This window comes from Suricata suricatta, chromosome 6 (assembly GCF_006229205.1).
Source record: "Suricata suricatta isolate VVHF042 chromosome 6, meerkat_22Aug2017_6uvM2_HiC, whole genome shotgun sequence".
NCBI classification, from domain to species: Eukaryota; Metazoa; Chordata; class Mammalia; order Carnivora; family Herpestidae; genus Suricata; species Suricata suricatta.
Genome location: NC_043705.1, coordinates 99764400 through 99789556, shown reverse-complemented (window position 1 = coordinate 99789556; position 25157 = coordinate 99764400). Strand labels below are relative to the sequence as shown.

Here is a 25157-nt window from a genome sequence, read left to right as displayed (position 1 = left end):
GCCCTTAGAGGTCTTTATTGGCCACCAAGATGCGAAATGAGTGTGATGTGAGTGTGCAAATACCTTTGTATAAACGAAGAGTGGATGCTTTTTTATGGGCCTGTGTAGCACAAGTGTGTACCACTGAGTGACAGCGCGCACTTGGGTGCTTGTGGTCGCGTGTGCTTGAGAAGGATTGTTGCATACAAGCTTTGAGTACAATTGTGCTGTGTAGAGTGTGCGCATGGGTTATGTGTAGACACGTGTCTCATTTATGTGAGTGGGTGTGCGTGCGGAGAAATCCGTACATGTTTAAGAGCAACGTACACTTGTGTATGAGCCTGAACTCACATGTGGTTGGTTTGTTCGTGTGTGCAAGTGAAACCCAGCAAAGAAGTCCCAAAAACCTCAGGTCCCATGTAAGGAAAGGCGCAGAAAGGAATGCGGACTGAGCACCCCAGGGCAAGAGTCGAAACTGCAACTGCCGCTCCTTCGCCCGCAGGGAGCCGCCTACCGGGCCCCGAGGCCGTGGGTTGGAGCTCCGCTCGGCTCCTGCCCGGCAAGGCGGGTTCCCGTGGGGGCCCACCAATTACCAGGACTCCGCGCTAAAAGATCCCTGCTGGGCAGTTCCGGCGCTCTTAATTGTTCCTGGCGGACAGTTTTTGATTATTGATGCCGTGTGTCCTAAAGGAGACCGCTTCCGGGTTATTTGCTTATGTTTTTATTATCTTTATCACCGTCATTATTTGGTGGCTGTATGAAGATAGTGCCAAACTCACCAAAACCGCCCTTACCCCGCCTCTCCGGCGCCGCCCTGGGAGTGCGGGTAACCCGCGGACGCCGGAATCTTTTCTTACGTGGAGCCACAGCGCCACCTCGCGATCCCCTGGTCTCCCTCCCGTCACTGCCACCCAAATTCCCAGTACAGGTGGCTTTTCCATTCGCTTTCCCCATTCCTCTTTTCCTATCTAGAACGTTCCTCTTCGCTGGAGCCTTGAGATTCCCCCAAACACGCCTTGCTGAGCAGCTTTGTACTCGACCGGAATGCCCACACCCAGTCTCCACCTGGAGAAACTGCGCCCTCTTTAAAATCACTAACACAAACTTCACTTCTTTCATTAAACCTTTCCGGTCCCATTCTAGGCAGTCATTTGTACCTTCTTCTGATTTTCCTGGTGCTCATATCACATTGGACAGAAAATGTTGTTTAAATGTCTCTTTCCCCTCCATGATCAAGGAGCTCACCTACAGTGACTATTTTGCTTATAGCAAAAATAATAACAGTAAAACCTGCTATTAACTGAACGCACTCTATGGAGCATCTTATGCAATGTGCTATGCTAAGCAGTTTATTCATTATCTCGTTTAATTTTGCCAGCAAAACCATGAAGTAAGCACCAATGTAATTTCCCAGTTTGCAGATCAGGCTAGAGAGTTCTTGTCTAAGGTTGCATTGCAGAGCCCAACCCGTCTGTCTGATTTTTCTTAACCTCTTTTCTTAACATCTGTGCCTTGCAGACTTATTCACCTCTATATCCACAGGCTTTAAGATAGAACCAGACACAGAGTGGACATTCATATATTTATGAATAAATGAACCACTGCCAATATAAATCGTTTCTTCTCCAAGAGAGTTGGGCAAGGTATCTGCACTTACCAGACACCTTGATTGAAATGTTACCACATGATTTATCCCAAAAGAATATTCCACTACTAACTAGCTAAGTGGCCTTGGTCAAGTCACTTCGTCCTCAATTCCTCGTCTTTAAAAGCAGGTATTCTGTGAGTATTAAATGAGAAAAAAAATGTGAGGTACTTGGTATAGCCCCTTGTACTGTAATCAGTACTCAGTAAAAGTTTGCTGTTAATATAATTATCAATGGTAGTTTTAAAAACAAAAGCACAGAACACAAAATTGACTTCACCCTAGTCACACAGAATTTATCATACCTCTATATAAAATTATCTCACTATTATATCTTCATTTTCATCTTGAATATAAAATATGTAATAAAATATGTTTAGTTTATTGTGGTTGGGGTGTTAATGTTAACCCTGCTCTATTATAAAATTTTAAGGGGCAGGGGGGAAAGATCTAATTAACCAGTGAATCAGCAGGCTTTGACTCTCACCCCTTCCTCCTGCTTTGTAGCTTTTTACTGAGAAAGATTTAAAGAAAGACTATAAAAGTGCTTATTATTCTGGAAAGTACAAAACTCTATTTTTTAATTTAGGGGACATTCTAAGCTAGTTTGAGTTTTCCCCACTTGAAACACTTTGTTGCTAGTGATACACTAAAAGTTTAAAAATATGTATCTAAGCAAATGATTGTCCCCAAATAAAAAACAAATGAGGGTTGTCTAAACATATCCCAGACCTTCAGACATTTCCCCAAAAGGCTAAGTTTTAGAGATTCAGGGTCTCTTTTCAGAGTGAACGCTATTAGCATCTAAGCGCAAATGATCTTTTCTGTCTGATCAGGCTATAACTTTCCTACTATCAAATTATTTTGGAAGACTATTGACCAGTACAGTTACATCATAAATGAAAAGAGCCTGACAAAATTCACAAAAGGCATAAATGCGTCTCCCCATTTAGCTGGCCCACAATACATTTCCAGAAACTTTATCCCATCTCCAGTTTATTTTAGTTCATCTGTACCTGCTTCACATTCTATGCAATATTCCTGTATGAAGATGAAGAAATGAATTCAGGAAACTTTATTACAACAAGTTAATGTGTTAAAAGATTCTATTGCATAGCTGACAGATATTTTATTATCCTTGACTGGGGATTTGATTCATACTAACGGTGTGAGACACTTTCTTTTTGACAGTTTGGGGAAGGAGCATGTCTATCTTGTTTTCTTTTCTTATTTCTAGGATGGTCGCCATTAGCAATGTTCACCAAAATTATGGCTTCCCTCCTTCCAGGTGCATAGTAAGAGTATTCGGATTCCTCTGCATTTAGATGTGACCTTATGGTTTGCTTTGATAAATGAAGAATTATCAGTAATATGTGCTATTTAGAGGCAAAAGCTTTAAGAGCCAATGTATCATTCACCAATTCACCCTCCCCGTGCCACACCTGCCAGTGACCCCCAGATGAAGCTTCCTTCAGCCTGCCACTCTTTGCAAAGATAATGTGGAGTGGAGACCTCTCCAGCCCACAGAGAATATTTAACATGAATGTGAAATAATCTTTTGTTACTGTAAATCCCAGGGATTTTTTTTATGGCAGCATCACTGAGCCTTTCCCAACTAATGTGCCTGGAAGGAAACTCACCTTTCCTTTTCTTCCTTCCTTTCTGTTTTCCTTCCTCCATCCCTCCCTCCCTCTTTGTCTTTCCTTTCTTTTTCTTTCTTGCTTTTTTGTGGACAATGTGAAAATTCTTCTCCTAGAGTGTAAAACTTCTACATATAATTAAATAATCAGATAATTATTCAATTAGAAGCCTGTATCTCATTTTCTTACTCAATTTATACATCTCCTGTGGGTCAAAACATCATTTTAAAAAACTGAAATGGAAAAAAACAACTGAATTTTAGAAGTACTGAAAAGGAATCTCAGAATCATTGCTAGTCCTCTACAGGAATTTCTGAGGGTGGGGAGGGGGCTCACTGCCCGCTTGGATATTCACAGTGAAGGGTGTGCCATAGGCTGTGATTCATGAGGGGACATCTCTTCCTTCAGTGTTCAATTTCCTTTGGTCCATAATTTCAGGATGGTGAAGGGGGAAATTATTTGGCCAATCAACTTGTATTGAAGGAATATGACCTAAGGCGAACTTTTTAACTTTTCTAGACCTTACTTTCCTCATCTGGAAAATAAGAGTAGGAGACGAGATCATCTTCAGGATGCCATTCTGTTCTATTCAGCCGGAATTCTGAGATATTCAGGCGACATCAATTCCAGGAGTTGATGCTACAGTATGAGAATCGTCTTGTGTTTCTATCCTCAGCATTATTTTGTGAAACATTTTAAATTTTTTCATGCTGACCCCAACTTAAAACAACTGCTTCTTGGACAAGATAGAAAGTGCTTCTTTTCTTCAACCTCAGATTTTGTGAATGTTGGCATCTGCTAGAAAAGTGGGCCGTGCAGATTTGGGGCCATGTAAAATGGTTTGTCGCTTTCTAGCTAAGAGGGAAAATTTGCTGCTGCTGCTGCTGCTGCTGCTTCCTCTTCTTTTTTAGAAGTATTCTCTTCAGGTTTCATTATCAGACTACCTAAGGAAATTTCTTGTGAATTTTCAGGAAACTTTTGAGACAAAATACTGAATGTGTGACAAGTGCTGTAGAGTGAAATCATTACTGATTATTCTTTATCCTTAATGTGGCATGACTGATTGCCAGAAACAATACTGTTGCCTTCATTCGGATAACAATTTATGGTTGACAAAGAATTATTGCCTTGATTCCTCTCAATGAACTATGCCACTGACATTTCTCCCCCATTTCACAGAGGAGGAGCTGAGGTTTGGATTTGCCCATGGCATGTGGCTACCAAGCAGTGGGGCTTGGCTGTAACCCAGCTGCCTATGAAATTAAGAAAGCTGTCGGCTAACTTACTAGGGAATAGAAAGCACTAAACCAAGCTACAGGGCACTCCTTTACACAAAGATGCAGGCGTTATTTCTGTCAACCAATCCCTGCTTTCTCTCTTCTCTGGGCACCCAAAAAGATTGTAGTCCTCTCTTTGTTTTTTGTTTTATTTTGCTTTGTTTTGTTTTTAATAGTTTATTGTCAAATTGGTTTTCATATAACACCCAGTGCTCTCCCCGACAAGTGCCCTCCTCCATCACCACCACCTCTTTTCCCCTCCCCCTCCCCCTTCAACCCTTGGTTTGGTTCGTTTTCAGTATTCAGTAGTCTCTCAGGTTTTGCATCCCTCCCTCTCCCCAATTCTTTCCCTCTTCCCCTTCCCCTGGGCCTCCATTAGGTTTCTCTTGTTCTTCTGTTAGACCTATGAGTGCAAATGTATGGTATCTGTCCTTTTCTGCCTGACTTATTTCGCTTAGCATGACACCCTCGAGGTCCATCCACTTTCCTACAAATGGCCATATTTCATTCTTTCTCATTGCAATGTAATACTCCATTGTATATATATATACCACCCAGGGCCAAGATGGATTCCCAGGGGAATTCTACCAGACATTTAAGCAGAGTTAATACCCATTCTTCTCAAACTATTCCAAAAAATAGAAATAGAAAGAAAACTTCCAAACTTATTCTACAAAGCCAGCATCACCTTGATACCCAAACCAGACAGAGACTCAGCAAAAAAAAGAGACCAATATCCTTAATGAGAACAGATGCAAAAACACTCAACAAGATACTGGCAAATCAAATTCAACAGCATAGAAAAAAAATTATCCATCATGATCAAGTGGGATTCATTCCTGGGCTACAGGGATGTAGTCCTCTCTTGGAAGTTGGTGTGGTCATCTGACTTAGTTGAGCCAGAGCATTTACTTACAGGTAAGAGAATCCCCAGTACTTGCTCCCCTCAACCAGAGGTGTTACCGAGAGCAGCAGTAGATTGGGTCTTCTCTTCGGATCATGAACAGAATTCTTTAGCAATATGCAACAGGTTTAATGTAAGTGGGTGGTTTAAGCCACTAGGACTTTGGGCTTCTTTGTTATGTCAGCTTTACATTGTCTGTACTGACTTCTACAGTTTCCTTAATTTAAACATATGTGTTTTGTAAAAGAAAGCTCTCTTGGTTGGGTGGACTCCTATAAACTTCCATTATATACACATACCTTTAAGAAAGAAGATGTTCTTCTGGATCTCTCATGTTTTTGCTTAAACTAATTTTACTATCTTATTTATGCACAAGCATAAAACTAGGGACACATTCTTTATACAGATACTATTTAAACAGCTGTGAAACCAAATTACAAAGTTAATGAAAAAGAGAAACTGCACAAAACCAAAGGTTTATAAATGAACTATAATAAAATGTGCTGGATCATGTTTTTTGGATATTGTCACTTGAACGTCCACATGGTTGTTTCTGAGTTCAATAAAGTAGGTTCTCATAGAAGTGGTCTGTGTAATTATGCCCTTCCTTCTACCACTTTTCAAACTTTTTTATTTTAAACTACCACAAAGCATTCCTTAATTCAAATGGTATAGGACAAGTTTAAAGGAGTCATTTCAGTATCAAATCCCTCTCTGTCTCTTTTTTCTCAGCCTATGACAGTTAAGAACCACTGTTGGCACCAATGAACACAAACTAAAATTTGGAAAAGTTGTGTCAGTCATTCAGTTTTAAGGTAATTATCCAGATAAGGCTGACTGTGCTTAACTTTTTAAGAATATAATTGAAATGACTTAACTATATTAGTTTAAACACTTGCTTTTAGGAGCAAGGCAGATGGAGTGACTAGAAGACTCTAGCGCAGAGTTGGTCTGTGGAGAACTGCTGCAGATCTTCCTCCTGGGTCATCGTGAGACTACATTTCTCAACTTCCCTGGCAGCTGCTTTGGCTATCTGACTGAGTTCTAGCAAACAAAAAGTAGGTGGGATTCATGGAAGCCATTTCCAAAGATAGTTCATAAAAACCTGCCACACAGTCTTTCACTCCTCTTCCTCCTGCTCTGTGGGCTAATCAGAAAATCCAAGGCAATATTCCAATGCGCTAGGGCAGGCTTAGCAAACTTTTTCTGTCAAGATCCCAATAGGCAATATTTTACAATTCGTGAGCTTGTTGCAAGTATGCTACTCTGCCATCTTAGTGTGAGAACAGCTACAAAGCACAGGTGATACATGATGAATTGGTGTGGCTGTGTCCCAATAAAACTTTATTTACCAAAAAAAAAAAAAAAAACACTACAAAAATTCTAGATCAAATTTGGTCCCCGAGCCATAGTTTGCTACCCTGCTCTAGGATATGTCAGAATCACAAGGCAGAAGGAATCTGGCCCCTAAATGACTGCATGAGGAAATAAGCTTTATATGAGCAAGAAGTAAACTTCTACGATGTTAAGTCATTGGGATTTTAGGGTTCTTTCAGCATTAGCTTGCTCTAGTATTGTTGGAGGAGGTAATCGAGGGGACATGGCCTCAGGTTGACCCACAATGCGAACTTGGGCAGTCAGAGGCTCCTTTCCCCCTCCCCTGCACTTCAAATGTACATTTTGCATAGGATCCCACAGTGAGAACTGTTTCCAAGGATGCAGCTTTAAGAGAACAGTGTGCTGTTGAGACCATCTGGACAGTACATGTGACTGACCCCAAGTAAGGCCTCTATATAAACTTTTAAGGTTCTGGTGGGTGGGTGCAGAGATTTCCTTGTCTTGTTACCTGCCAAGATGAGCCCCATGTGTAAGTTCCCTTGCTTATTAAACCTGCCCCCAGCGATCCAAGAGGGTCGCCATCTATCAAGAGTAGTCTGCCTCTTTTTTCAGTTTCTCCTGCCCTCCACATAAGGAAGCCAGGTCCGGGATGCTTGTGAGATTTCACACCAACACATGAATTGGTTCACTGTATGTGAATAGGTTGCCCTCCCTTACATTAAGTCTCCGGAATATGTTACAAAATCAGCTTTGTGTTGTCTCTCAGCTGCTTTGTAGCTTGACAGCTGTAAACCTGCTAATACCACCAGTGTAATTTGGTATCTTTACTCCTAATTTATAATCAGGGAGCCTGAGACCCAGAAGTGTTAAAGAACTTTCCCAATATCATATTCTGGCAATATCGGAAACCTAGGCCTGCCTGAATCCTAAACATTACACTATGAAGGTTTGGATTCTGAAGCCTCTGGAATCTTCTCCACCTTTCCTACTTGAAATGTATTTGTTGGGGAACAATTAACCTCAGGATGAATAATTTGTCACCATTCTGTATGTGTTTCAAATTTTCCTATTACACAAGGAAAATGAGAAAAATATGTCCTAGATAACATAGAGAAAAATGCTTCATTGTCTTAATTGCCTTTCTATTTCAATCAAGAAAGGCAGTTAATTATTTCTGAACTACATTCAAAACTCTCTCTCAAGAATATTACTCTCCTTAGGTGGGTTAACCAAACCTGTACAAAATATTTCTCAAGTCTAAATATTGATATCAAACATTTATTCAGTACTTTTATATGCCAATGACTATTTAAATGCTTTCCTTTTATGATCTCATTTATTTCTCACAGCAACTCTGTGAAGTGGAAATAGTCATTATTCTCCTCGAACAAATGAGGAAACTGAGGTACAGAGAGGTAAGAGGTCTTGTCTAAGTTCGGAAAAGCAGTAAGTAAGCGGTGAAGTCAACATTCAATCCTCAGCCTCCCCCTCAGGCCATATTGCGCCCCTCACCACTCTGCTGTGCTGACTCTGAAGAGAGCTACACTTTCTCCTTCGAGTAGATGTCCAAAACCAATATGGACGACTTACCCAAGATGACCTGTGTCAGCCCCTCAAGGGTCGTTCAGAATTTGAGGCGGGTCGTCGAAGGGCAATGGAGGCAGAAGGGGCAGAATCTGTCCGGGGTCTTGCACAATCTGAGGAAAGAAGCCCTTGTGGCTGAACCTCACTGCCCTGGCCCTGAAAATGCCCACATGACACCCATCGGTGCCCTACTTTGATTTCATCATCGCCACTGGAAACTGCAAGGAGAGGAAACAACATTTCTATGATATGTACTTTATGGCCATTACTCTTACCTCATAATTTTTACTTCACATACAAAAAATAAAGAACAATAAACTCAGTATTTACACTCTAACATTAAATGGCATGAGCATGTGTGTTTTAAAAGTAAGAAACAGAAGATATTTTCGGGCATGATGGACTACATCCTGTGGAAAGCATCCAGTACTTGAACTGTGTGGGCCACATCCGTGGGAAAGATGGCGCGTGCAATTGTTCAGAAGGATTTTAAACTCCATAATAGATAAGCTTAGGACTGTAAGAGTATCCTTACATCTTCAGACCAAACTATCTTATAGTTTGGGTTAAAAAAATGTTCGGTCTTCACAGTTGTCTGTCTTAATAGCATAGTTATTTCTAACCATTTTTAATGAAAATATTCTATTTCATTAACTTTGCATAAGAGCAGGTATGAGAAAACATTGATGTTTTTCAAATATGATCTATAGCCTCCATTCGCAATAAACAAGAGCAATTGTGGATTCTTTGTGTGTCTTTGAAGGCCTCTAGTCACAAATATAATCACCTGTTCAAATGAATCTATTTTATCTCCAATAAATATGTTAGCACTTAAGCCCAGTTTCTTGCATTAAGATTTGTGAAAATCAGACAGCCTTGAGATGTACAAGCCACTATTTAGCAAAGACTTGAACCATATTCTTAACCATTTGAATTAGGTAAAAAAATCTAAACAAGGTTCATTTTCTCTTCATTTTCCTTTGTGCTGGTCCATGGCCACATGTACTAGTCCATGGCCTTCACATGCACTTACACACTCAAGTTTCACTATGTTCTGGAGAGACCATGGGTGAAGTTAAGGATGGAAGAGACTAAAAATATCCTTGAGCTTTCATTTTCCAATCACAACAGCTGTCATTCAGATCAACATTTCCCTCACCATCCCCACCACTGTTTAAGTACTTTGTAAATCTCCTGATAAAGGAAAACACAACTGAAGTGCCAGAGCAATGGCGGGGGGTTTCCAGGCCAGTGTTTGATGAAAAGCCTGTCACCAGAGAGATTAGTGAAGCATTGGACATGAGAGCACGTATGACCCAGAGCCTTTCTGGTTCCTGATCACTCGGGGCTTCTGCACAGGGACTGCATGAGGGCAGGAGCAGCAATGGGCAGGGCTCGAAGCCCATCCAAGGTGGGGAGTTTTTAGAAGACCCCTTTACATTAAGCGTGGATTTCAAAGAGATGCATTATCGATGGCAGAACAAAATTAGTGCAACCCTAACCCTCCTTCCCCAAAGCCAGGAGCCTTTGGGCCCTCCGGATACGGCCCTCAGGAGGCTTTACACTCAGACACTCACAGCTCTAGCTGGCTATGTAACCTCAACTTGTGAGACGGTGTTAGGTAGCAGCCAGCTGGTAGTGCGACCAGGTACCTAATGGAGCAGACCCCGAGCACCGCAGGGGCAGGGCTCTCTATGCCGGGCCTTGGTTATCCTTACAAATAACTTTACAAAGGAAGGAAGGCAAGCAAACAAAGATTAGCAGAAACACAAGGAAACACGACCTAATGAAATCCAGCAGAATCGACAGAAAGCAGAAACAGCCCAGCACTCTGCCCAGACTTGGAAAGTATCAGACAGACTAAAATACCACCAAATGACCATGCTTAAAGCAACAAATGACAAACTGATAACATCTGCAGGAAACAGGTATGTTATCAAAAACAGATTATATTATAGGAAACTATAAAATTTGTCATAGCAAATTTGAAAAACAAACAGCTTTTATAAATAAATACTAAAATAACAAATGTTAAATACTCAGTGAATGAGTTTAACAGCAGATTGGATAAAACATAAGAAGAAGTAATGAACTGATAAACTAGAAAAGTCTTAGGTATAAAATTGTAGCTAATATATTATATATGATATGTATACTGGATAACATAATATACTGGATATATATAACACATATATGATAAACTGGATATAAATTAGAATACACTATCAGTATAAAACATGGAAGAGTAGATAAAGAGAGAGTAAGACACAAGGCGGATATGGTGAGAAATGTAACACATTTGATCGAGGCCTTAGAAAGAGAAAAGAGAGGACGAGGCAGAGGAAATGTTTAAGGAGAAAAATCACTGGAATTTTCCAGAACTGAAGAAACACATTAACTACAGATCAAAAAGATCTAGGGAACCCCAAGAAAATAATTTTTTAAAAATCTGCTAAGAGAGTAAATCCTAGAAGTTCTTATCACAAAGGAAAATTTTTTGTGACTATATGAGGAAATGTATATTCAGTAAACTTATTATGGAAAGCATTTCCTGATATTACAGGAATGCCAAGTCATTATGCTGTACACTTAGCTTTATAGTGTTTAAGTTAATTCTATATCATTAAAATAGAAAGAAGGGAGAGATGGGGAGGGGGAGAGTGAAAAAAATCTGCAACTAGAGGCAAGATAGTAAAATTGCGAAAGAACAAAGGTAAAGAGAAAAACCTCAAGTAGCCAGAGAAAAAAAGACAAGTTACCTTTAAGAGCATGGCAGTTAGCCTGGCCTCTAATAAACGGCTAGCTGTTTTCCCTACAGCAAGAACAGAAGGCAGAAGACAGTGGACCGGTATCTTCGGTGTATCAAATGAAACCAATTGTCAAAAGAATTCCGCAGCCAGTGAAGACCCAACTAAACCCGAGAGGATCTGTCACCCGCCGGTCCTCACTGCAGGAACTCTGTCGATGTGCTTCAGGCAGAAAGACAATGGTACTGGGAAAAAGATCTAAGATGCAGGAAAGTTAGGAAAACAAAGACAGTGGAGAATGAGGTGGAATAAAATAAGCATAGACCGTATGAAACGTAATGACAATTTCTGGTGGGCAAACAGGGATTAACTTAAGGTATTAGACAACAGCAGCGTATGAGCTGGACTGGGGGAAATGGAGAAGGGAATGAGAAGTTCTGGTGTGCGGTTTCCTTGTGCCCCTGTTTGCGCGGAGGAGGGTGGAGGTTCCCATGACTTCTAGACTTGGGTACATTAATTATGCAGGTTGTGATTGCTAAAGTGGATTAGCTTGGAAGGGCTGCCCTAACAAACTACCACACGCTGCCTGGCTGGAAACAACCAGAATTCACTTTCTCACAGTTCTGAAGGCGAGAAATCCCAAATCAAGGTGTTGGCAGGGCCAAGCACCCTCTGAAGGCTCTTCCTTTCGGCATCTTTCCTTGGTAGCCCCAGGAGTGTGGCAGCGGCATCTCTGATCTCCGCCTCCGCCTCCGCCCTCACCTGATCATCTCCCTTTGGGGGGTTTCTGTCTCCCCTTCTTGTACAGACACCAGTCAGACTGGGTCAGCACCCACTTTAATGACTTTATCTTAACTTGAGTACCTCTTCAAGATCCTATTTGAAAATCAGGTCACACTCACAGGTACCAGGGGTTAAGACTTCAATGTAATTGGGGGAGTGTGGGGAGGTGGACATAATTCAACCCATAAGAAATGTAACAACGAAAATTGTAGAACTAGAGCATGTTGCTTCCAAGTTAGTAGAAGAAAATGAATGAATGAATGAATACTGAAGATTAAAAATAATATTAATATCAAAACCTAACAAGAATACATTAGAAAAGAATGTTACAGGATATATATGTATTCCATTATGTATATATTTATATTCCATTATACATATATGAATACTGCTTAGCCATAAAAAGAATGAAATCTTGCCATTTTCAATGACATGAATGGAGCTAAAGAATATAATGCTAAGCGAAATAAATTAAAGACAAATGCCATATGATTTCATTCATACGAAATTTAAGAAACAAAACAAAAGGGAAAAAAGAGAAAAAACCAAGAAACAAAAGCTTAACTCTAGAGAGCAAACTGATGGTTACAGAGGGGAGGTGGGTGGGGATCAGGAGGGGTGAAATACTGGATGGAGGTTGAAAGCACACTTCTCCTGATGAGCACTGAATACTGTATAGAATTGTTGAATCACCACGTTATACACCTGAAACTCATATAACACTGTATGCTAATTATACTGGAATTAAAATTAAAAACTTAATAAAAATGAAAAAATAAAAATAAAATAAAATGTATTGAGATGTGTGGCTCACGATATGATCTATTCTGGAGAACGTTACACATGTATTCTGCTCCTGTGGCTGTCTCGCATCTGCACATTACTGTAAGTCGGTGGCGGTCTGCTAGACCGTTGCTGGCTCCAAACAGGAGTGTAGGCTCAGGCTAGTGGCCTGCGGCCGGCTCTCCCTGTCTGCTTGGCTCAAGGCTGCCACGTTAATGGACAGGGCTGCAGATCCGGGGGCAGCAATAATGCTGCTGGCTTTCGCCGCCTGGCCCAGCCGGGGTGAACTACCGCCGCAGAACTGCGGCTCCACAAGGCGGGGGAGCGGCTCCGGCAGCAACGTCACAGGTTCATACTGTTCTCCGCCGAAGTTCGGGAGATTTCATCAGTGTGTGGCATGCTTCTGATCAGTTTCCAGAGCACTGAAATGGTTGTTTTTGAACTTGTGACCAGCTTAATAGTTGTTTTTTAGGACAAGATTTGTCAACCTTCTCACTCCATCGTGCCAGAAGTTGGAAGTCTAAAAACTATGAAAAGTACATCCAATAAAATAATTCTATATATATTTATTTCTAAGTAGAGGCAAAACTAAACTACCTGGTTTAGGGATGAGCATATAAGTGATGATACTATGAAGAAAAGTAGGTAAATGATTATCATACAAGTAAGGATAGTTAGTAGTTACCTCTAGGTTGTGGGTGGGAATTAATGCATGGAGCACAAAGATAGTTTCTAGGAGAACAATACTATTCTAGTTCTTGACTTGAATGGTGATTAACAAACTTCACTCTATAACTGTTCCCTAAAGAATATATATAGTTTTATGCATGTTTCTTTATGTATGCTATGCTCTACAATAAGACTTTTATAAAACATACTATTAATTTGTTAATTTATTCAATAAATATTTATTGAGCAACTTTAGTGTAGAAGGCACTGTTCCAGAAAACAAGTACACGTTGGTAGAAAGACAGATACCGGCGCTATTCTTACGGGGCTCACAGCTTAAGAGGAAGATAGATAGCAGAGGGGCGCCTGGGTGGCTCAGTCGGTTAAGCTCCGGCTTCCACTCAGGTCATGATCTCACAGTTCTGGGTTCGACCCCCGTGTCCGGCTCTGTGCTGACAACTAGCTCAGAGCCTGGAGCCTGCTTCAGATTCTGTATCTCTCTCTCTCTCTGACCCTCCCCTGCTCGCGCTGTCTCTCTCTGTCTCTCAAAAATAAATTTAAAAAAGTAAAAAAAAATTTAAAGATGGATAGCAGAAAGTACGTCCCCCCAAAAGATAACTTCCAGATTACAATAAAGAGTATGAAAACCAAGGTGTTTTCATTGAGGATGAGGGGCATGAGCCTGGTTTGTCAGAGGGGGTCTCTCTGAGGAGATGACATTTGAGCCAAGAACTGAAGAACGAGAAGAAGGGAGCCATAGAAAGATTTGGAGCAAGTGCCTTCCACAGAGAGAAGATAATAAGCTCAGAGCTCTGAAAAGTCTGGAGAGGGAGAAAGCGACATGAGAGGAACTTGCAAGCTGACATCCATCATCTGAAGGATTTGCTTTGGAAGAACTCAAGGAAGTAGAGTGAGGGGCAGAGAGTGCAAACCAAGGGAGGCTTACTTCTGCTCGAGGGAAGGCAGGACTCAAAGTAGACTGATCTGACTTTGAGGTGAGCCTCCAGGGACCAGCAGCATTTTTAAGAGTCATCATTTTAACTTGTAACATGTGAAAATAACTCTGCATCTCTATTGTTTTGGAGTGGCTCCTTGGAAAGCATATTAATTTCAGGGATGTTGGCTGTAGGATGTCATCTATTTCAGTAAAATGGCTCTTTGCTTTTGCATACCATGATGCAGGGTTAGAACCGACAAAGGAAACAGAAGGAGGAAGGCCACCCAGACTTCGTGAATGACTCTGATGGGCGTGCTAGTTACGACCCGAAATCACAAGTTCTTCTGTGGAAAGGAAGATGCAGACTAAACAGAGAATATTTTTGCATGTCTTTTTCATAATCATGTACCAGGGAACCGATTTCAGACTAAACTGACTACATAATACATTTGCAATCTAGAACTGTTTGCACGTATGGTGTTTTGGGAAACATAAACTCTAATTTGTTGTGTTTTTTTTATATCTGTTTTCTGTAACATTTAAGGAAAGATCAACCAGACTTTTTTTCCCAAAAAATATATTTAGGGTTTCCTGGATGGCTTAGTCAGTTAAGTGACCAACCAACTCTTGATTTCGACTCAGGGAATGATCTTACCATTCACAAGTTCGAACCCCTAGTCATGCTCTGTTTTGACAGCATTGAGCCTGCTTGGGATTCTCTCTCTCCCTCTCCCTCTGCCGTTCTCTCTCTTCCTCTCTCCTTGTCTCCCTCTCTCTCTCTCTGCCTCTTTCCCACTTGCATGCTCTTCCTAAATAAATAAACACATCTTAAAAAAAAATGTTAAACTAAAAATGAGTTTATTTAGAAGGTAACATAATAAAAACTGTTCCACCATGGTTTTCTTTTAATGCAATATTCATGATGCAAAACTACAGCCAGTCTTAAGGAACGCACTTCTCTAGAAAGCTGGGTTTCTTAAAAAAGAGCATGTGTGAACCACACATGATTAATAAAGACTTCTTTTGAGGCAGAGAAAAAAAGCCTTTCCCCCCGATTAATAATAATAATACACAAATATTTGCCCTGCTTTATTTTTAATAGTCAACAATGGGAAATAACTCAAATGTTCATAAACAAATGGATAAACTAATCGCAGTATACCCAAAGAACATTACTCAGAAAAAAAAGCCTGCACTAACTCATAGAATATTACTGATGGATTTGAAGGTAATTATGAAACATCAAAGAAACCACAAAAGAAAAAGAGTAAACATTTTAGGATTCCAATCATATGAATTGTGGAAAATGAAAAGGTATCTATTATAAGTGGTGGGCTTATCATTTCTGGGTAGAAAGAATGGGGGTGGCAATCTGGTTTAGGGCAAGTTTGGGGAAACAGTTTTAAACTGCTTTTATATAGCATTTTGAATAAATATAAGAAATCTCAACTACCCAGACCGAGCGTTGGCAAGGGGATGTTAAAACTCCCAAAAATAATACCCTTGGGGTCACCAGCAGGTAACACCTAAAGTCATTGCCGATTAGCAGCCGGTACCTAGCTCCCCAGAGTCAATACGGTTCTAACCCCTCTTAGCTGGTTCTTTAGGGTTTTATTTTTAATTCTACAGCCATGCTGTATTAATAAAATAAATCTGATTTTTGGTTTCACTTACATAAAGTTGGTTTCTACTACTTGCACCACAGAGGGCTGATGTGGTGGGGACCCGGGCACCAGAAGGGATGAGGGATCTTGAAAGCCTCTTTCAAAGCTGTGGTCTAAGATAAGTACGAATAGAATCAGACCTCTCTCAAAGGAATCGATAGTTATAGATGTGCTAGGGAGACAATGCTTGACTCAGTCTCTCAAACAGACATGTTGGCTCTGGACACTTTAAAACAATGAAATAAAGTATAATTTTGCAGCCTTTGGGGATATAGTTCCCGAAACTGGCTGAAAGTACACTTACTTGTGATACTCAGCAAAATTTGGAAGGAGACCCTGCCAGAATACAATCATCCATTCCATTGAGAATGATGTCAACACATAATAAAATAATTGAGTGACTGTTGCGGGGAGCAGGAATCTGTAAACATAAAGAGGATAATGGAATCATAAATGTTAATCAGCAGCAGGAACGAACAGGCCTAAAGAAAACCTGAAGAATTCTTTAACGAGGTTCAAGTAACTCTCTCACCAGAAAATAAACATACTTCATATATCTGACTGTCATTACCATATTTAGTGTATCTTATACATATTGGCAAATCTTCTAATGTCTGCTCACTGTGGTTTGGATCTCAGCTTAGGTATGGTAAAGAACACTGAGGGAGGAAAAAGCAGAATTTTACTCTGAATTGGAGTGAGTAGGTCATAAGAGTATATAGTTCTACCAAATTTGGCACAGAAAAAAAGTTTCTATTGATTCAAATTCAACTGTCTTATGAAAATTTTCTTCTGAAAAGCAATACCCTTAGTGTTTTGCAGATTAGAACAGTGTTTCAAGCAAGATAAAAAGCATTGTGTTCCATTGAAACTGACCCCTCAGCTTTTGGGCTTCTAATGGCAAATTAAATTCACGTCAGTAAGAAAATTAAATCACAAAAAAATAACTTTTGTAATGCGGGAAATAGTTAGTGGATTGATATTTATGAATGCCCTGATTTCTTTACCTTATAATGCAGCACCAGCATTAAGAAAACAAAACACATTTGATAGAAATTCTTTGTCTTCCCTTTTTAAATTATTTAGTAACACTGGGTAGCTAAGAAATTGTTTCTGCTCCTATAAAACTTCCTATGCTAATTGTGGCCAGCAAATTAGTAATTATAACTGATTATACAAAGCAGGAAAGGGCTACACTAATGCTAGGGAGTAAAATGTGCAATTAGGTGGCTCAGCTTTAGACGTCTTCACTCTGAATCTCTGTGAAGAATGAAGAAGAAAGCTCTGTACCAAAATTGAAGGGGACCAGTTTTCTGATTGTGTCCTAGGGGATTTGGATAAAGCTCAAGCAATTTGAAGCACACCCTCAGGTTGTACTCAGCAGAATTCCTGACCTCTGCCACATCCTATCTATCATAAGCCTTTATCAGGAGAAGATGCCAAATCACAAGCCATTTGGTGGCATATAATTGCTTCGACATTGACAGCAGAGCGGTATATATCATCTCCTCTGTTAAAAAGGGAGTGAGTGTTTCAAATGGAAGAAGACTGACTATAAAAGCAAATTTAAATAAACACAAAAAGGAAGCTAAATCCAAACTAAATGGAAAGGAATATCAACATTAAAAAAGCTTAAATACAGATTGAAGAAAATAATTAATAATGTATGGTTTCTAATCAGACTCTTACAGTCTATTAGAAGTATTGAAGAGTCAAGAGTTGAAAGAATCGAAAGAAAGAAAGAGAGAAAGAGAGAAAGAAAGAAAGAGAAAGGAAGGAAAGAAGGAAAAGAAGAAAGGAAGGAAGAAAGGAAGAGAAACAGTTTTAGATGGTGGATCAAGTATTGTGGTCGGTTCCTGGATACAGACTTAACCAACACAGATCCATCGGCCTCCATTCTTTTGCTTACATCAAGAGGGAAGTCTCGGGGCTAGCCTGTCTTCAACTTCCCTTTAACACCTCCACACCTCCCTTTAAAAAGGAAAAACAGAGCAGGTTACAGGCTCTGAGCCTTAGGCAGACAATAACATCTACTCAAATTTAACTATATTATGTTGTTTTATTTTTGTGGTTACTCTCTATTTATGGCAAGTGAACTGGTTTCCATTTGTGATCAGCCTATAAATTATTTTCTTTATTTACATTTTTAAAAACCGAGTCAACTTAAGGACAAACATTAGATAAATTAGAGTACTGGGTAAAAAAAAAAAAAAAAAAAAAAGAGAGAGAGAAAACCAGTAATGGGTCCAACAAAGTTGGGCAAAACGTGTTGTAAGGACCTTGAAATGACTTTAGTTAAGAAAACATCAGCTTAAAATCGCAGACTGTTAGAGCTAGAGGTGGGTAGGAGCTCGCAATCCAAACGTCCTCATTGTACAGGAGGAGACCGAGACCCAGAGACAGGGCAGGAATTGCCGGGAATCGCCATCACAGTTTGTAACGGCAGAGACAAGCTTCATCTAAGCCTGTTGCCACCTCCTCTGCTGCTTTGCCATTATTTAATTTGTAGCCTTCTCAAAAGCTTTATGTGTTGGAATCCGCGAGATGAGTCCAGTTCACAATAGTGTCAAAGCGAGGAGGCAGGCCACAAAGGAATTTAGATTTGCTATCTAGCTCAAACTTGGGCAACTTGCAAAACTACAGTGACATCTAGTGGTGTTGTTTGATAATGCAACTCGATGCAACCCTTGGTTTGAGCAGGCTTCTCTTTAAAAAGCACACACTTTATAGAATATCGCCCTTTGAATTTGTTTTCTCATGAATAGGTGTATTTTTAGCAAGAATACAACAGAATGGTTGTGTCCTTCTTGTGCATCACATGCGGCACATGTTGGTCATTTGTCCCGTCATCCTATCAGTGATGATGTGACGCTTGACTGGTTGAGATGCTGTCAAGCCAGGTGCTGTCCTGTCCTTTCTAATCAATAAGTGTTTTGTGGGACAATATTTCCAAGCTTTGTAAAGATCTGTTTCTTCAAACTTTCATCCACTGGTTTTTGTATCCATTGATAATCCTTGCCTGAATTCATTACTATAACGGTTGCAAAATGGTAATTCTCTAGTGCTGTAATATTTTATTGAAAAAAATCTTTCCCTTATTTATTTATGTTTGTATATATTTATTAGTTTGGATGAATGAATTATTATGTCTCTTATAATCTATATAATAGATTATATGTATTGGTATCCAATATGACTGTCATAATTAGAGCATATATGTAAATTTTCTTTAGGTTCTCAACCAAGTATGTCCTCTCTTACCTCTGGGTCTTCACTCTTGCTGTTTCGTCTCATTCGAAGATGTCTTCCCAATAGGTAACAGTAGGTAAGAATTCATGAGTATATTCATGTATGTATTATATGGTAGATATTTTATGTAAAGCATTATATACATAGAGATTATGTATTCAAGTATAGGTTATAGACTATAATCTATATACAATCAATAGATTATGTACATATACTATACAATATCTATCACTCTTGTTATTTATTCTATTCAAAAATACAAATGTCATGAAAGTCAAAAAGTATGAGGAATTGTTCCAATTATAAGGAGACTTAAGAGATGTAACAACACAATGTAATATATGATCTTGGACTAGATTCTGCACAGGGTGTGGGAAAAGGAGCTGTAAACAGCTAGAGACAGAGGACATTAACGGATTAACTGATGAAATTTGAATAATCTAATGCCTTAGATACTATGGATTAAATAATAATACTAAACTGGTATTAAATTTCCTCTTTTGATCACTTTTCTGTGATTATGTAAGAAAATGTTCTTGTCTTAGAAAATGCACACTACAGTATTTAGGGATAAAGCAGTCTTATGTCTGCAGCTTATCCTTAAGTGGCTCAAAAAATAATGGGTGTGTGTGTGTGTGTGTGTGTCTGTGTCTGTGTGTGTTTGTATGTATGTGTTTGTGTACGTGTGTGTATGTGTATGTTTCTGTGTATGTGTGTGTGTTTCTGTGTGTTTGTATATGTGTGTATGTGTGTGTATGTATGTATGTATGTGTGTGTCTGTGTGTCTGTGTCTGTGTGTGTTTGTATGTATGTGTTTGTGTACGTGTGTGTATGTGTATGTTTCTGTGTATGTGTGTGTGTTTGTGTGTGTTTGTACATGTGTGTATGTGTGTATGTGTGTGTATGTATGTATGTTTGTGTGTGTGTGTGTGTGTTGCGAGAGACAATGATAAGAAAACGCAGCAAAATGGCAACAATCGGTGAATGTGGGTGAAGGAGACACAGGAGTTCTCTGGACTATTCCTGGACTATTCCAACAACTTTTCTGTAAGTTAGAAATTACGTCAAAATAAAGTTATCATAAAATGGAAAATAAAGTTTTATGACATTTTTAATGTCTTATTTATTGAAAAACAAATGAAAAAAGAGCAACACAAATCAGTAAGTTCGTATCCAGCAGCTTGAGAATTTCAAAGTCTCAGCTACTAGGTCTCTTTCCCCAGCTGCATACAGTTTGAAGTAAAGCCCCACTCTTTTCATTAGGGAATTATCATGCTAGTCAAGGAAATCTATTATAAATTACTAGTTTAAATTCCCCAGATGTCTGAAGAATTCCTCAAAGGTGCACACATTTTTATAAAAGCTCACACATTTAATATCATCACATACAAAGGACTTTTATCCAGGTTGGGTTCTGGCATTGAACCAACCAGCTGTGATTACCCTTAATTTGGAATAGAAGAAGCGATGAAAAGAAAAATGTTCTGAAATATAATTCTCATCTTCTTAAAAGGAACATAAAGTGGCAAAGATGCAGTTGGAGAAAGGGACTCAGTGCGTGTGGGGGAAAGTTGCTGTGAATATTGTATAGAGAGAAAAATAAAAGTACAAAATAATCTCAGGATTTGGATAGAATCACAGTTATTGGAATTACTAGCTGTGTGGCCTGTGGGATTAATTTATTTAACCACTAGACCCTAAGTGTCTCGCCTGTAGAATTAGGGTTTCCCGGTGGGTAATCTATAGCTGGCACTCCCTGGACGTATGCAGTGCCCTCTGAGGCCCAGGCCAAGCATGATGTGATGGTAGATAAATGGATAATGTCTGACCGCCGGGGCCTCTGATCTCCTACCTGCACCACCACAGCCTGACAGCGTCCCACCATCCACTTTTGTGAATCCTTCCAATCCATTTTCCACACAACAGCAGCACGACCTTCCTAAAAGGAAGTCCAAACTTCCTGATGTGGTACACTGGCCCCTTTGTGACCTCATGGTCTTGTCCCTAAGTATCTCCCTAGGCTCTCTGTCTCCAGTCTCTGGCTCTACTACTTTGTGCCATGGTAGATAGGTGCTATCTATACCTTGAAGGTCCAGTATGGCAGCCACTAGCCATAAATGGCTAGTGAGCACTTGGAATGTGGCAAATGTGACTGAGAAACTGAATTTTTTTAATTTTTGAAATTTCATCTAAATTTCAATAAAATTTCAATAGCCACATGTGGCTTGTGGGTGCCGTATTGGGCAGAGCAGACACATGAAGCTGGTTCCCAACCAACCATGCCTCTCTTGCCTCTGGGTCTTTTCCCTTGCTGTTCTCTCTCATCCAGAGACGGTGTCTTTGTCCTTTGTCTCAGCCTAAACATCACTTGTTAAATGCTTTTATAGAATAGGAGCACAGAATCTTTGCCACTGACAGAATTTACCCATCTTTAATTTGTGAAAGCAAGGCTATGTTTCAGAGCCCTGGTAACACTTCAACTCTGCCTTTTGATTTCCACTGACAGATGTGCAAGTTGTTTTTCTTTTTCCCCTTGGCTGCTCATTAATTCAATGTGTGGGGGGCATCACTGAGTGGTCATAGGTCAGGAGTTATGCCATCAATGTGGGTTTTTTGGTTTTCATATTTTTAAAACAGAGGCAAAGTTTTTTTAAATTATTTTTTTATGTTTATTTATTTTGGGGACAGAGAGAAACAGACCATGAGTGGGGGATAGGAAGAGAGAGAGGGAGATACATAATGTAAAGCAGGCTCCAGGCTCTGAGCTGTCAGCACAGAGCCTGATGCAGAGCTCGAACCCACAAACAGTGAGATCATGACCTGAGCCGAAGTCGGACGCCTAACTGACTGAGCCACGCAGGCGCCCCAGAGACAAAGTTTTAAATGGAAGAGATTTCATTAAAAATCTTCATTCCTGGATGCTCTGGAGGAAAAAAACATCTGCATGCACATTCACTTCTACTCAGCAATAACCGGCTAGACTCATTCCAAAATGGTCATCACTAGCCACATATGGCTATTTAAATTTAAATTAATAAAAATTAAATTCAAAATGAAATTCTTCAGTCACACTAGCCACATTCCAAGTGCTCAACCCACACATGGCTAAAGGCCATGTCCAGTTGGACAGGGCAGCTATGGAACATTTTGATCATCATAGAATGTTCTGTTGAGCTACATTACCTAGAGCATAGTCAGGAGGCAGGGAGTAAACACCAGTTTAAGGGGCAGGAGCTCCTAGGATACTGTCGAGTATATTTTTAATGTTTATTAATTTAATTTTGAGAGAGCGAGAGTGAGAGAGAGAGAGAACGAGCAGAGAAGGGGCAGAGGAGGGGCAGAGGAGGGGCAGTGAGAAAGAGAGAGAGAATCCCAAGCAGGCTCCACACTGTCAGCACCAAGCAGGGCGCAGGGCTGGAACCCACAAACCTAGATCATAATCTGAACCGAAATCAAGAATCAAGACACCACTGACTGAGCCACCCAGGTATCCCTAATCTTCTAGGTCACAGTGGGAATGGACCTAGATTTTCTGATATTTCCAGAGAACTCAAGAATCCAGATTTTTAATCTGAAATCTTCCAATTTGTAAATATTAGCTCAAATATTTTAGAAATATTGTCTAAGAAAAACAGAGCCAAGTTTGTCGTCAGATTGATCCCCTAGGTGCCAATTTGCCAGCTCTGGGCCCAAAGTTTGGCAGAGGCATCAGAGACCAGCGTGCCTGAGGTCAAGAATACAAAGGCTCAGTGCTGGGCAACCTGGGGTGGGGGAGGCGGAGGTACACACAGCTTCTTTAGAAATCACTTCTCCACCGTCAGCAACACCAAAACATCTTCCAAGTTCGCTTTTTTGTGAGTTGTGCAATATAGCTCATAATAACAAAAATAAATATAAGTGCCCCTTACATTTTCAGCAGTGCTTCATCTTTTCTAAGGGAGAGGGAAAGCGTTTCAGAGTAAATTCATAAAGACTAGTGGGTTTTGGAAAAGATTTATTGAACTTGAAAGAAAACAGGAATTTATAACGCTTATAATGTTATCTCTCTGTGATAGAATACTTCTCTTGGGAAGGAAGTAGCTTTATATTTTAAAATTCTCTAAACCAAGACTTGCCTCTCCAACCCCAAACACTGCTCATCTGTTCCTGCAAACAGTATGATTGTATGGTCTGGGCCATTGGTGGGCTCTTTATACCCACAAAGAGAGCATTTTCCAAATAACTAGTACAAGGACATTTTTAAAGAATTTTATTTATTTTTAAATGTTTATTTTGAGAGAGAGCGTGAACAGAGGAGGAGCGGAAGTGGAAGAAAAGATAAAATCCCAAGTAGCTCCACACTGTCAGTCTAGAGCCTGATGCGAGGCTTGAACTTACGACCCAGAGACCATGACTTAAGCCAAAGTCAAGAGTTGGACACTTTCCCAAATGAGCCATCCAGGCACCCCAGCGCAAGGACATTTTATAGCTAACAGTTTCCAAATTCCGTATCTTGATAGACTGTGTCTTGCCATATAGTAAGATTTATTCTGCACCCTTTTATTTACTTGTTTTCCCTTTAAAAACAACTTACCAAAAAATTGATTCCAAATCAATAGTTTTAAATATTGTGATATCTCAGAAGCTTTCACTGGTCCATCTTTTCACCAAAGCTTACATAACATACCTTTACATTTAACAGAGCAGCTCCCTTGAATGCACATAATACACATGGATATTTGGATACAGTTTTGAGGTGAGCAGAAATAATAAAACTGACAATGTAAAACTGAAAATATAATTTCAGACATTTCTAGATGGTTAATCAACCAAAATGGTCAGTAGACTAGGCCAGGTCTCACACCTGTGCCTGCCCTGACACGCTGGCCAGGCTTTGCTGCTTCGTGGCAGAACCCTTTGCACTGTTGGAATCCTTAGCCATAAATGTTTCTCAGAGGCAAACGTCTTTGTGTGTATTTCTTCTCTAAGAATCTTCTTCCATAAAGGCAGTAGTTCCAAAAACAAGGAACCACCCCCTCACCAAAACAGTAGACATATCTGCCCTAGATCAAGGTTGGCTCTCACATTTTAATGGATCAGAATCATCTGTGAAATTTATACACAGGATAGATACTCAGGCTCCCTCCCAAATGGACCCAGTCAGAATCCATAGGGTTGGGCCCAGGCATCTGTATTTTTTACAAGCTTCCATCTCCTTCCGGTGCTCAACAAATATGGAGAAACACTGGCCCGGGCCCATATAACAATGTGGTGATATCACAGAAGGCAAACTAAGTGTAGAACCAAACTGAAAATACATTCAAATGAGACACTTGGCCACTGACTCTTTTTAATGACTGCTATAATTAAAGGAAAATGAAAATACAGATTCTACACTTTCATGAATGAACATCAGATTTATCTACAATGCTCCTGGTTCTCTTACAGTTTTCCCTTTGATCAATACAGAAGTATTTGCACTATACAATGTCATTAAGTAAGCAGCCAAGCTTGCCGGTAAGCACCGCATCTCCTACTTGAACACAAGTTTGATGATAACAATGTAATTTCTGAAAGCAGGTAGTGGTGGAGAGAGGTCTGGGGTGAATCAGAAAGCCTACTTGACCCAAGTCAGCTCCTGCCAACTGTTACCAAGCGGGAATGGGTAACTTCATGCAGCCAGCTCTTCCAAGTTTCCAAGAGAAATTGGGTTTGTATGTATGAGCCTGCAATTTTTAAATGGTTGGCAATGAATTCAAAAAAAATTTTTAAAAGGCATTTAAAAATGCTTTGGCAGATGGTTAAGATTGCAGAGCAGCATGGAGACCCAGAGTTTGTCTCCTCTCTGAAATGCAGCCGCATCGGCACCAAACCATTTTGCACACCTAGGAATTTGATCTGAGGATTAACACAACGATCTGCATAATTTGAGCCACAGAACTCAGCATGTACATGGTGTGGAGAGATGAACGGGAGAAA

General features: G+C 40.0%; 1 long non-coding RNA gene across 1 annotated transcript; it reads right to left on the bottom strand.

Annotated features, from left to right (window-relative positions):
* Positions 1 to 15975: 15975 nt before the first annotated feature.
* LOC115294348 lies at positions 15976 to 21130 on the bottom strand. Its single transcript, XR_003909829.1, has 5 exons — positions 21052 to 21130; positions 19212 to 19254; positions 17860 to 17921; positions 16255 to 16371; positions 15976 to 16063 (listed from the first exon to the last, which is right to left on the bottom strand). It is a non-coding gene; the product is annotated as an uncharacterized LOC115294348 (long non-coding RNA).
* Positions 21131 to 25157: the final 4027 nt, after the last annotated feature.